This window comes from Triturus cristatus, chromosome 7, assembly GCF_964204655.1.
Source record: "Triturus cristatus chromosome 7, aTriCri1.1, whole genome shotgun sequence".
Lineage (NCBI taxonomy): Eukaryota > Metazoa > Chordata > Amphibia > Caudata > Salamandridae > Triturus > Triturus cristatus.
The window spans coordinates 993,775,206-993,789,649 of record NC_140590.1 but is presented as its reverse complement, the minus strand read 5'-3'; the positions used below and the strand labels follow the sequence as shown (position 1 = coordinate 993,789,649).

Below are 14,444 nucleotides of genomic sequence, written 5' to 3'. Positions count from 1 at the left end.
GCATGGTGTTCATTATAATACACTATACACAGAGATGACGTCCTAATATACAGTAGATTGCTCTAGAGTTGTCCCAATATTACCATAATATAAATGAATTTCTCAACAGTACTGACATGTATATAGATACTGTATATGCTTTGATAAGGTGGTTATGTAGCTGCACACACTTGACAGGTTTTAGATTTATATTTGTATATTTACATATCTGCCTGTCTCCAAACTACAATTACCAGTCGTTTTGTAGTTTTCGCATAATCCTATTGAACTACAATTCCCATTATTCTTGTAGTCCTCGCAACAAGGTAAGGGAGATCTACTATACACGCTCCCGTGTTATATGAGTTTTCTAAATTTGATCTGTCTCAGTATGAACTTAGTTATGCGGTATTTAGGTTCACATGTACACTAGTGCTGATATTTGGTTGACATAGAGCCCGTTATTGTATTTGAGTTAATATTTGAGTAATTATTTGAGTATTATTTGAGTTTGAGTAATTATTAATTATTAAAGTTGCGGTGTTAGCCCACAAGTTAATGAAAGCGTTAGAATTTTAACATGTTTTTAGAGTTTTATATTTGCATTTTAAATTGCTTTCCCACATCTGATATGAATTATTTGTCTATTTTTACTAATTTGCCTGCTTCTTTGTTGTGGGCAGCCCTGATTTTTAACTGAATTATGTATGTTGTGTTGTTTTTCATATGCACTTTTATGGTTTAAAATGTTTAAACTAAATACAGAATAAATGATGAGTGATTATTCAGAAAGGTTTCTTACAGGTATTGAATGGATGCCTCCAGAAAGCCTCATGTCATACATCATTTCAAACTTGGACTTTTTTGTGGAATCTCAGATGCCAGGAGTTTCCAGTCAAGGATGGAGTTTGACTAAATAGGGTGTCTGATCCAAGATGGTGGTCTCTTCATTGAAGTTATTGAAACTTCCTAGTCCATGGTGTGACAGAATCTCTTCCAGTGAGATCAGTTACTCTGTAGGCATATAGAAGGCAGTGCTTGAAAAGGTAAAGATACATTGTAATGGATTGCTTCCCTGATTTTTCATCAGACTCTCTGCTACCTTGCCACAGATGTGTGATACTGATTTTTCTCAGCCGATTGGATTCTTCCATTGTCATTATCTTGTTTGCTTGCCATCGTTTGCCATTATTGTCAATTTTCCTAAAGATCTTTGGATCACGTTCCATGTTGCTCTTCTAATTCTTGAAAAGTACCTTGCTTGGTTTCTTTTCTTCCTGAAGCCAGGAGGTCCATTTGGTGCCTTGCTGATTTCATCATGACACTACACATCTTCATCAACAATCACATAGATTGTCAAAGATGTTATTTAAACCCTTTGCGTGTTTTTTCTACTTAGAAACAACCCCTTCTGCTAGGTGTTCTTCATCAATGTAATGTTTAATCTGCAAGAAATAGTGCCACTCATCATATCTGATAACAAATATCAAGAAATCAGGAGTTGTTGGACTTGGCCATGTCAGCAGGGTTACCCCTAAACTTTTTGCCTACACACCTTCTGTTTTCTGAACCCATTTGTGTTGGTTTTTAGGACTCTGAACACTTTGCAACTGCTAACCAGTGCTAACATGCTTGCAATCTCTTCCTTAAACATGGTAGAATTTGCTTACACCCAATTGGCACATTTAATTTACTTGTAAGTCCATAGTAACTTGGTACTTACATGTACCTAGGCCCTTCAAATAAATGCTGCCAGTGGGCCTGCAGCACTCATTGTGCCACCCACTTAATCCGTTACGAAATGCTAATCCTGCATGTTTTCCCCCTATCTCATTATCAAGAGTAATTCCTCCACCCCAGAATTATTAATGTTTGTAGTATCAGTGATTCAGGGGTGTAGGAAATACATGCAGTTTGATGAACAAGCTGCCACTTGTAATTGGATCCTACGTGTCTCACAGATTTCCATGATCTGGTCCTGTAGAGGCGACTTTCCAGGTGCATTATCAGTGACGATTTTTCTGATGATACCTAAGTTCCAGTGCTTAATTTGAACCTGTGATTTCCGGTGTTTAGCACCAGCACTTTATTGTCAACACCAGCTCTTATGACACCCTGCCACATAGTGGCACTGTTTGTCTTATTTCTTGAGGAGCACAACAGCTGTTGTTAAATAATAAAAAATTCACTTATATAATTAATACCTGGCACCAAAAGCTATAGGAGTAACTTGAGTGGCATGTTTTAGTCATTTTGATGCATGTTTAAAGTCTGATTTGTCACACTTGTATGAGTCTGATGGCTAGTTGTGATAGTGTCATTGGCAGCGCTAGTGGGAGCAATGGGTGATGCAAGGTGCAGTGGCCTCCTAACAAGGGCCCTGGCATGTCTTCTTTTTACAAAATAAGCACTGCCAAGTTCTACTGTGATCAGGTCAGTACACGAAGTTTGAGAATGAAAATTAAATCAGTGAGTGCCAACTGTAGCTTCCAACAACTCAATATGGCAAAACCATGGGCATCACTGATGAGGTGGATTGTCCACTCCACCCAGGGCGAAATTCTAAAAAGACTGATTTTGGTTTATGTTGTTTGTAGTAGGATGCTGCTGGCCATCTCTGCAGCAGGGGAGTTGCAGAGTTTCGATTTAGAACCTGGTTTATCACATATGACCTTTGCCCTTTGTCTTCGTTAAGGTAACAGAATATGGTTTTATCACATAGTTTCTTTATGCTGTATAATCTTGTAGGTGTGTCATGCTTTTATTATGCTTGGATCATTTTCTATGTATAACATTAATGATTTGATTAGCAATAATATGTATACGCTATATGAGAAATAGAGCACGTGCTCCTAATAGTGTGCTAAGAATGTGTACTATACTCATGCTTCATTCTCAGAATCATAGGGAGAATCAAGTACTGTTTATGTACATGTTTAAGTGGACACAGTAAAAAAAGTCTCCTTTTCAGTTTGCCACTTTGAGCAGAATCACAATGCTGTAGACATGCTGAAGAGAGCTACTTTTCTCACCCAATTGACTTGGACAAATGTGAGGGCTGCGTTCACAGAAAGGTGTGTAGTAAAAGGTATTTGGGGCTGGGGACATTTCAACACAATGGACAGGATTCTGTTGCACTTGGTATAAGAAACATTTGTTGCTTTCCATGTTAACTATTCACATGTGCTGATACTCTAATCATCATTGATATAATTGCTCTCCAATTTTACTACACTAGATTAGTGTATTAAAGATTTGTAGAAACAGCTAGACATGGACGGAGTTCGTGGACCAAAAAACTCTGCCGCACTATGCAGAGAACTGCAAGTGGTGGAGTGCGTTACATCACACTGGTTGCGCTAATTTTTAGCTCTGGGTGTTAGTCTTGCGGTGTAAAATCAGTGCAAATGGCACCACGTGTAGTGCAAGAGGGTGCTATTTCTTTCTGGCACACGAGTGGATGTTCTACTCAAGCGGTACCTTCCTCAGAGCGAGCGGAAGGCTTCTCAATGCATGGGGTAGCAACCAGCCGTGACCACCCGCATTGAGAAATCTCTCCAGGAAGTGGTCTGGAGTAAGATTTTCCTTGCTCGCACTCGCCAACGCGAGCCGAGCCAAATTTCACGACCAGGCCTAGAAATAACATTGCTGTGTTCCCTGACTACCGAGAACCCAAAGCCCCTACAATAACCATGGTGGGATCTTTGGCAAGTTTGTGAAGGCTCCAGAATGATCTACCCGGAGTACTAGCTCATGTGTGGGTGAGTGAGAGTCCTGTCTGCTCCCTCTCTCTGTAGACTCACCAGTTAGCTCATCGAGGCTAAGGGCCTAGACAGATCTACTGCGAGGACCGAAACCACTGGTTCGCAGAGGTACATCCTTCAATAGTCCCGTGGGGGCCATAGCTGTGACTCGCTTGTCCTCATCGTTGGACAAAAGTGACTAACATGCCTCCTTGAGTCTTCATTTGTCCTATGTTATTGACAACATAAAGCCAACAGACAGCAGAGTAAACATGCTGCACATCACCAGGATGCTGGCCCGGGTGGGATGCAGTTTGAATCTATTAAAAATGAATAAGCATGTTGCAGGATTGATAATCAGAGAACGTATTTTGTTGCTGAGATTAGAAGTCTGTTTTCAAGGGCCCTCTCAACTCCCTTTCCCACGTAATCGGTCTTGGTAAACAACATTTGTAATTTTCATTTAAGATCTGTGACATCTGCACAGAATGCCGTCGTAATTCGTGACATATAGATCCCGTTTGTCATCGTCCTGACAGGCGAATGTATCGCCCCTGGGGACTCTCAAATGTGACAGCTAATGGCCACTAACTGAAATTGCGATGGCCTGCTTGATGGCACAAACAGTTCTGCAAACTGCAGCGAGATGAGTGGTTCCATAAATTGCTCATACATTTTCTAGCATTATCGTATGATTGGCCAGGAAACAAAACAAACACTTTTTGCATGTTTTGTATAGAGACAAATGGATTTCCACAGTCTTAAATGGTCGATTTTCTTTTTTCTGAAACACACATTTCCCCAAACTTTGTATTATTTTGATTGTGCTTAGATTCTTTAAAGTGCACTTTACTGAAGTGCCATCAAATGTCTACCTATTAGAAGAGAAGAGACAAACACACTTCTGAGAATCATTAAGTTCGGCGGACAAAGAGGGAAGCGAGCAAGCAAGCCACGTTTCAGCCGCACCCAGAAACACAACACAACCTATACTCAGCGCACGTTCTGGCACAACCGTCAGCTCTGTAATCGCGGTGGTAGAATCACATATTCTAACCGGTGCAATTTATGAAAAATAATTTATGAGAAATATAATTCAGGCTAACACCGGGGCAGGACCATTACAGGTTCATTCTAGGTCTCACTGTAACTCTGATTTTAATTAGAGTGAGTTTCTGGCCAAACTGGGATTAAAAGCTGTGAGGATCTGTTTGTCGGACATTTTTTCCATCCACATCACAGCAGGAAAAATCTGATGAAAGCAAAAGGGGAACATTGCACAGAAAGAGTGTAAATGTGTGGAGATTGCTGTGGAAAAAACCGATTTCACATGGTATGCATTCTGAGGAGAATAACAAAACACCCCATAGCATCTTAATAGCAGGTGCAGCACCAGTACATCATTCTACCAAAGAGTACAGGTTGAACCTCTTACTCATGCACGCACTTGTGTGAGGGGGCCTGCACTGGCCCGGATGCACGGCCTGTCATAGGGCAGCCTTGGCAGGAGAACACTAGTCATTGACATTAGCATGCAAACAAGATCCTTTACTACGGGGCATTGTTGGTTAGAAACAATGAGTTGCTAACAAACTAGTGGAACATGCAACTCATATAAGATATATACGAAGGTTTCTCAAAGGTTTTCTTGTCCCATCCCTTGGATACCCAATGGGATGCTTTCCAGACTCCAAGAAATGTTAACTCAATAGCCATGAGTGGCCAGGGCCTCATCCTGAAGCCCTGCTAACTCCATAACACAAGAGAACAAATACAAGACATCAATAAAAAACATTCAAAGAACCTGCCGTTCACAGATGATGACCAAAATCACATCGTGGCCCAAAATAGTGGTTGTCACAACAGAGAAATCAAATAATAAACAAGCTCTGGCAAAGCCAATAGGTCTCGCTTACAACTCTATCGGATTTGGTAATGATTTTAGCAATGCTGCACAGCACCATTGCTGTGCAGCATGGCTGTAATTATGTAAAAAAATAAATAAAGCGCTATCGCAAGACCATTGCATCATTTTAATAGATGCCCCAAAATGAATGTGCACACCTACAAAATGAGCCGAGTATTTTTTTCTTTGTATTTACATGCTAATGTGTATTATTTTTATACAGTGCTAATGCACTTACAACAAAAGAAACAGGGTAGCGGGCTGGGGCAGGAAGCAGATGGGGCATGAAGCAAAATGGGGGGGTGAGAGAAGGATGTAGTTCGGAGACTTAAGGACAGGTGAGAGACAACAATCTGTAAGCTCGTGGAAAATGGCAGTTGGGTTGGGAAAGCACACGGACAATAGGGAGTGGGAGTGTGGAGAGAAAGAAGCACATGGGGAAGCACATAGAAAATGGAGGGTGGGGATGGAGAATCACATGGACAGCGAAGGGGGAATGGATGGGGAAGCACACAATAGAAGGTGGGTGGATGGGGACGGGAAGCATATGGACAGCCAACGTTGGGCATGGAGGGGGGAGACGGGAAAGCAAACGGGCAATGGAGGATGGAAGTGTGTGGAAGCACATGGATAACAGAGGGTGAATGGGCAGGGATGGAAAGCACACAGACATTTGAGCGTGGGCTCGTGGTGCTGGGCAAGCACACAGACAACGGAGGGGTGGGAAAGCAAGAACGCAAACTGAAGGTGGGCAGGCAGGAAGGGAGTAAGAACAGCAACTGAGAGAGAGAGGGCAAGGGAAGAAACACAGCAAGGAAGAGGAACATGAAATACAAAAGAACCTGTAACGGTGAGATAAAAATGCAGGGAGTATTTTACAGGGAAGAAAGACACATGGGGCGGAATCGAGACTATGCAGCCTTGGTATTCGGCACTCCAAACATCACTAGTGATGGCCACAGGACTCTGACCAAAACATTGAGCCCCGTCAGAACATAGTCTTCCACAAATGAAGCACTGTGTAGTTATCAGTAATGTAGCAGGTGCAGTGGAGCGTACAGTCTTAGGGACCAAATGCACCCCAATAACTAGCTAACCAGTATGGATGGGCTGAGTTTCCTTGCATGCATTAGGACACGTGGTGACCTTGTTAGGTAGCTGCTCTTCAGAGTAAACATCCCTCTTTAGGTCTTTAACCCATGCCTCCCCACACCTCAGTGCAATAACAAAATGTACCCCCTGCTTTTCCAGAATCATCTCTGCTGCACATTTTAAATTATTCTCTTGGTATGTGATGTGTTCTACGGAAATGCCCTTCATAGCAAAGCTTCACTGGGTAAAGATAGAAACGTGTGTTCCCCATAAAGCCACAGATCCGCTGCTTCAGCGAGAGCAGCTACCATACACTGCAGTTTTTTAAAATAATAAATGACTACACATCTCAACGGGTAAATTGCAAGGGTCACACTTGATAATTGAGAGGTTGTTGGTGGCAGATGAAAGGGATGTCATAGAGCGCCTTATGATAAAAGAGGAAGGATTGAAGGGCGAAGATTTACAGGTGAACTCACTCCAAATAGGCTGCGGTAGTCTCACCAGACCTCAGCACAAGGTGTGAAAACATGACGCATGGAAAAAGTTCCATGGTCTGGTAGTAAATGAGGGCTCGACTGTACATCATATCAAGAAAATGTGGAAAGAGGTTCAAAGGGCACCTCAGATGAATGATGGACTTTGAATTGCTGGCCAGTGATCAGACCCTTTGATAAGGCATAGATAAAAGGAGGACTGAGATGGCTGGAGGTAGTTATGGCTCCTGCTGCCTCTGTAAAAGCAACATAATGCGGGGAGAATGGAAAGTTATAGCTCTTTGCCAGTCAGCTTCTGATTGGCCATCCTAAGAATAAATGAAAGAAGATTTCTCAAGGTCAAAAACTATTTCAGGTACTTGGAGGTGTCACCCTACCCACAGTAGGACACCACAATGTCCTTTGTAAATATATAAATTTCCAACTGATGGTGCAATCATGAAGTGGGGTTTCTGGTTGGCTAGGGTATGCACCGAAGCAAGGTAGAACACACCACTCTAGTCGGGTAGGTATGTTACAAACCCAAGATAACCCCTGCTCACCCCCTTTGGTAGCTTGGCCCAGAGCTGTCAGGTTTATCCCAGAGGCAATGTGTAAAGTATTTGTACACATAATAACACAGTTAAAATACTACAAAAAATCTCCACACCAGTTTAGAAAAATCGCCAATATTTATTGGAATCAAACAAGACCAAAACGTAAAAAATCCAACAGTAATCAAGATATCACTTTTTCAAGATTAAATCAAGTATAGCTCTTAGAAATCAAAAATAGCTCTAACAGGGGCTATTTGGTTAACCCCTTCCCCGCTCATGACGGAACCGTTCCGTCATGAGCCACGGTTGCCGTGTGCTCATGACGGAACGGTTCCGTCATGACACTCCCGTTGGCGGCCGCTCCGCCTACGCGGCGCTGTTTCCCCGCCTGTGCGAGGGGACAACGCAAATGGGCGGAGTCATGACGGAACCGTTCCGTCATGAGCACAGCTCAACTGTGGCTCATGACGGAACGGCTCCGTCATGAGCACAGGCCCACCGCGCTGCCCCCCTGCCCCCCCCAGCGCTGCAGAGGAATGTCCGGAGCAGCGAAGGGGTTAAAGTCGACATCGACGACTCCCCAAAGTCAGTTCGACTTCGATGGAGTAAGGGCCAGTTATGAAATCGGGCAGTCCCCAGTCCAGTACATTGGAGGCATCGTGAACAACAAAAAAATGAAAAATACAGAGGAGGTGAGGCATCGCAGAGGTCGGTGTGACGTCGCTTGCTTACTGTTGCAGGGGAGGTGATGTGTTGGTTCCATACTGCAGGGCAGGGAAATTGATGCATAGGTTCCATACTGTGGCAGAGGAGATGATGCTGTGGCTGCAGGTGCAGTACCTCAGTTCCTTGCTGTAGAGAAGCATCGATGAGGTGTCGAAAGTCAAGCTGTGTGTCTTCGGTTTCATGCTGTCGATGTCGAACTAGGCCACAGACATCAAAGTCAGAGTGGTTCACCATGGACTTCGGTGGTGTGGTGCTCAAAACACATGCAGTGGTGGAGCTTTGGAGGCACTGCGTCATCGTCGGAGCTTGTGGTGCAAGTCACGGTCACTGTGCTGAGTGGGACCACAGATAGGGTGCAGGACAATTATTCCTGATAGCTATCCAGCCCTTCTTGCTGACAGAATGTCTTCAACCCAAAAGTGTTCTGAGTATATGGAGTCAGAGGTCCAGTACTTATACCCATTTCAGCCTTTGAAGTAGTAAAGTAGTAAACTTCAAAGGATAATCTTTGTAGTACACAAGATCCTGACTTTCCCTGCCCTGGCTTCTGAATTACCCTGACTAGCATTGTGGCTTCTGATTGGAAAGGGTGTATACTCTGCCAACCAGAAACCTCAAATTCTAATATCTCTTCTTTAGGTCTGATTTAGAGTTCGGAGTAGGGTACTTACTTTTCCAGGGTGTTGGGGTAAAATACTCCATAGCCCTGATGAAGTACCCAAACTCCATATTTGGAGTTGTTGTTAGCCATGCAGAAAATTGTAGTCATTGACAGGAAAAACCTTCTTTTTGTTTCTTCAGTGCAAAACCTCCGCTGGTCTTGAGATTACGTAAACTCTTTTTGCTGTCCCCAACTACTGCCAGGTTTTTCAGGCCAGTATGGTGTAGAAAAAACTGCCATTTGACCACTTATTGGCCATTTGCACGCACTCTAGGCTTGCTGTCTAATATCCAACCCTCAAATGCCCTATTGCCAACAGGCTGTCAGAGGAGTATGTCAGCAATGGATCCAGAGCAAGCTCTGTCACTGACATACTTAAAATTCACATAACTGTCAATCAGATAGGCAGACCTTCAGTTTGTCTGAGAAAGTACTCTCTCCACCAAAGTAGTTCAGCACTCAAATGGATCGCCTCGTACCTCACCAGAAGAACCCAAACGATCTATCTCTCACCATTCACCTCAGAGCCCAAGAAGATCATCTACGAAGTTCCTCAAGGATTATACCTCAACCCGGCCATCTTCAACACCTACATGAGACCCCTGGCCACCACCGTCAGATTACACGGACTGAACATCATCGCCTAAGCCGGCGACATACAGCTCATCCTCTCACTCTCTGAAGATCCCTCTAGCACTAAAACTAACTTCCACAGATGCATGATGAACGTCGCAGACCTAACAACCATCTTAAATTCAACACCGAAAAAATGGAAGTCCTCATCTTTGGTAACAACACCTCACCATCGACCAACACATGGTGGCCTGCGGAGCTCGGAACTCCCCCGCCCCAACAGACCACGCCCGCAATCATGCCATCATCCTGGATAGCAAGCTATCCATGGAGAAGCAAGTCAGCGCAGTCTCATCGATCTGCTTCCAACCCTTTGCATGCTCCGCAAGAACTTCACGTGGTGCCCAGCAAACACCAGAAGGATCCTCACGCAGGCCCTCTTCATCAAAAGACTGCACTACGAAAACACCCTCTATGTAGGAATCACTGCACGCCTCTTGAAGAGACTCCGGACAATACAGAACTCAGTGGCAAGACTCATACTCGGCCTCCCCAGAAGGACCCACATCATACCACATCTCAAGAAACTATGCTGACTCCAGATTCAGAGGAGATGCCAGTTCAAGATGCTGACTCATGACTATAAGGCCCTGCACAAAAGAAGGACCAGCACACATCAACAAATGCCTGACACTCCACCAACCAAACAGCTACCCTCTCCCTCTCAGACACCCCATTGATCCGTTGAATCAATAGCGGAGGACGTTCCTTCTCTTACCTGGCAGCCAAGGCTTGGAACCACCTCTCCATGCACCTTAGGACTGCACCGTCACTCCAGCAATTCAGAAGAGAATTAAAAACCTGAATGTTTGAATGATCAAACCTCCATGTAACAGCAAACAGCTCCAATGTCTCGATACCCTCATGGGTGATTTGCTGCACTCTATAAATGTCTAATTGATTGATTGAAGGTAGTAGGCACTATTTTGAATATTTTGCCAGGGCTGCTTTTAACTCCTAGTCTGACCCTGACAATTTCCTTTGCTCTCTATTGTCCATTAAGATGGTCTCTATGTCTCAATGCTGATTTAAAATATCCCCTAAAACTGGATTACAGATAGCTTTGTGTGTCGTCAGAGAAGTCTCTTTCTCACCTTTAAGGCCCTTACTCAGCATGATGAGATATATTCTAAGTCATGTCTCCTCTTGGTTTCACAACTTGTGTTCAGCGTCCACCAATATAGTGGTGCTGCCGGATTTAAGATCTGCAGGCAGAGGCAGCCGGTCATTATCTTGTCATGCTCTGCTTTGTTAGGACTCCTCCCCTAGCTTGTTCGTGAAAGCACTTGGAACCTATCTCTACATTGTTCTTAGGACTCCCTCTGTCAGGTTGCATGGGAATGAAGTTCCTCTTATGAAATGGTGTGTTACTGTAAGTGTCTATGGATTAACATAAAATGCACTCTTGAGAAAAGCCATTGGTGGTAACCCAAAGAATAACATGTGCAAGCCACACTGGTGGCGTACAGATTATCCGTACAGGTGCTTTCTACAGGGCCATGATAGGTTTTCGATTGCCATGCTTGGAGGTTCTTTCTTTTCACCTCCGAAATTGAGTTTTTTTTCAAAAAAACATATAGAGACGTTCCAGGGTGTCCGTCATTAAAGGGAGCAGATATGGAGATCTGCCGCCCTATTGCGGTTGGCCTTAAAAAAGGCCACTGAGTTCCCAAGAATACTTTCAGCCCTAGATAATGCCACAGACCCAGGGAATTGACCCAATGCTCCAAGTTTGCCAGAAGAACGGTCTGTGAAGTGCATGACTGTGCTCCTGAGAGGCGTGCTATGGAGTTGCTCATAGCATACAAGGACCAGCGCGCTCTCATGTTTATCAAGAAAAGGCTCGGTGCTCATATTTGTGATAACCAAAGAGAGCAGCAACGTCTTGTCAGCTCCCACAAAGGCCGCTGCCAAGAAGGATTATGCTCTACGAGATTCTATAACAAACTATAGAAACCTACGTCACTGCACATTTTGTGCAAAAGTCTATTCAGCCCCAATGAAAGCGCCTTGTTGCTGTTCTTCGCAGGGGAAGCTTAGCGTCGTGGCGCTCTGTACATGGTACTTTTGATTGTGTCGCTTTGCACCCTGTTGCACTTAATAGAAAAATAACGCCATCTGATTTTTTTCTGTTTTTTTTTTTAGTTCTTCTGTTCAAACGATGTGAATAGATTCCCGGCGCTCTCTTCCGCTGTTCAGCATGTGAAATATAATGTACCGTGTAAAAAGGCTTGTAATCCTTAAAAGAGAAAAATGTAAGGTGAAAAATGAACATGCTGGATACATCTTCCGCAGTCAATTTGTAAAACAACCACGCAGTTCCTTGTTCAAGGAGCAGAGGACTAGTGCAGGCCGCGTTTGTACAATACCGCTGTGCGCTGTGCATGCATCGTGATTAATTAGTTGCCGTTATTGCAAAGTAATGCAAAGATAGTGAACGAATAGGATGGGATTTGTCAGGTTTTTTTTGCACAATGCATAACTATCCTTGCTATTTTTCACTCTAAATAAAAAGAACCTTCATAATACAATCAATCGGCATGGGTCACATTTTACAGCATGTGCTCTGGCAATTCCGCACCAAAAAACAAACAAAGCTCGGATTATTGCTGCAACATAATAAAGATGAAGGGTTTGACTAGTCTCTGGGCAGGTGCATTCAATTATTATTTTAGTAAAAATAATCTTGGTTGAGTAACATTGTTAACGGAAATTAAATATCTGAAGGATGCCGCTATGCTATGTACTTCAAAAATACGTCACTATGGTCACAATCTGGAAATGTGTCTTGGTAAAAGCCAGTCAGTCATTTAGGATTACATTTGTTTTTGTAAAATATAGATTTGAGAATGGCTCCATAACCACAGAGGAAATGAGTTTCAACAAGAGTCCAAGAGGCAGATTTTAAAAAAATACATGCAACGCAGCATAGCACCCAAAGAGGCTGCACTGCGTTGTGTGACAGGAAGGGAGCAGGAGAATGCCATTTCTTCAGAGGTACATGTCCAAGTAACTACATATGTAAAAGGCAGTGTATGTGAGAGTGGAGTATATAAATGACTATAGGTGAGAGTCAGTGATTGTGAGAGTGGCTATATGGATGAGTGTGTGCTTGTATCAGTGATTGTATAAGAGAGTAAGTATGTGTTAGTATATGTTTGAATAAGTGAGGTGGCGTGTGTATAACTGCATAGGTGAGGAAATGAGAGATTGATTGATTCTTTGCATGACTGACTAGGTGTGTGAGTAACTCCATGGATGAGTGGCGGTGTGTGAGTGTTTCTATAGGTGTATGAGAGCTTTTGATAGTGTTGTATTGATGAGTGACTGTATGTATGAGTGATTGTATGGGTGAATGAGGGGATGTGTGTGTTGTCCTAGGAATCAGTGACTGCGTATGTAGTAACTGGTATTGGTGTGTCGATGGTTTTGAAAATGGTAGTCTGTATTTTACAGTGGGCGTATCAAAGGTTATATTAGAGTGTGAGGAGGTGCATCAGATTTTCACGTGGATGATGTCATCAGTGATGTTATCAGTGATGTCATCAGTGATGTCACTGACCATGTCATGAATGATGTAATATGTGATGTCATCAGCAGTGCATTGCGGGGGCGCGAGTTATAGTTAGCTGAACAAACTATGACGGGGGAATTTCTATGGTTTTGTACGAGTGGAATGTCCAACTAACTTTAACGTCCCTGAAACCTATGGTTTCTTCAGTGACTTTCCAAGGTTTTTTAAATGCTGATTTCTAACTATAACGTGCCTGAAACCTATGTTTTTTTCTGGGAATTTCAATGGTTTTTTAAATGCTAATTTCTAAGAATGCCTACAAAGGTAGGACATGTGAAGAAAGAGGAAGAAATCACAGAAAGAAGCAAGACAAATACAGAAAGAGGCAACAGAAGTAAAGAAAGATGAAGAAAAGTACAGGAAGAAGCAAGAGATGTGCAGAAAGAACCAACAGAGGATAAGAAAGTCCTCCTGTGCCCCCAACTTTTTACTGACCGGTACTGGTGGTAACTGACTGACTAACCAGGACCGGAGCCAGTGCTGTGCTTAAAGACACTTAGAATACAGTGAAAACACCTACATACACTAGGGAACACTATGCGTTGGGGTACCCCTGTGATTAGCATGACCTCCTCTGTATTTGCCATGAGTTAGTGCCTGGGTCATTGCATGAGTACATGGGTCCTGAGTGGATGATTAGAGTACTGCAAGGAGAGTGCATGGTGAATTTATAAGTGCTTGGGTTTTGGCGGAGTGATTGGATAAGTACATGGTGCTGGCTGGGTGATTGGAGGAGTGCATGGGTAGTGACAAGGAGATGGCTGGACTGCATCAGTAGTGCTTAGGGGATTGTAGCAGTGCATGTGTTAGTGCCTGGGTGATTCCATGAGTACATGCGTACTGACTGGAAGATTAGAGTACTGCAAGGACAGTGCATGGTGAATTTATAAGTGCCTCGGTTTTGGCAGAGTGATTGGATAAGTACATGGTGCATGCTGGGTGATGGGAGGAGTGCATGGGTAGAGACAGGGCGGTGGCTGGACTGCATGGGTATTGCTCAGGGTATTGTAGCAGTGCATGAGTTAGTGCATGGGTCATTGCATGAGTGCATCGGTAGTAAATGGATGATTAGAGTGCTGCAAGGAGAGTGCATGGTG

At 43.5% G+C, this 14,444-nt stretch overlaps 1 protein-coding gene and 1 pseudogene across 1 annotated transcript in view; one reads left to right on the top strand and one right to left on the bottom strand.

The window, feature by feature from the left end:
* The window catches only part of FSTL4 (follistatin like 4), a 2,149,215-nt gene that overhangs the window by 832,897 nt on the left and 1,301,874 nt on the right, over window positions 1–14,444 (bottom strand). The gene's annotated exons all lie outside the window — the stretch shown is intronic.
* On the top strand, window positions 11,391–11,844 carry LOC146810978 (large ribosomal subunit protein eL36 pseudogene; annotated as a pseudogene).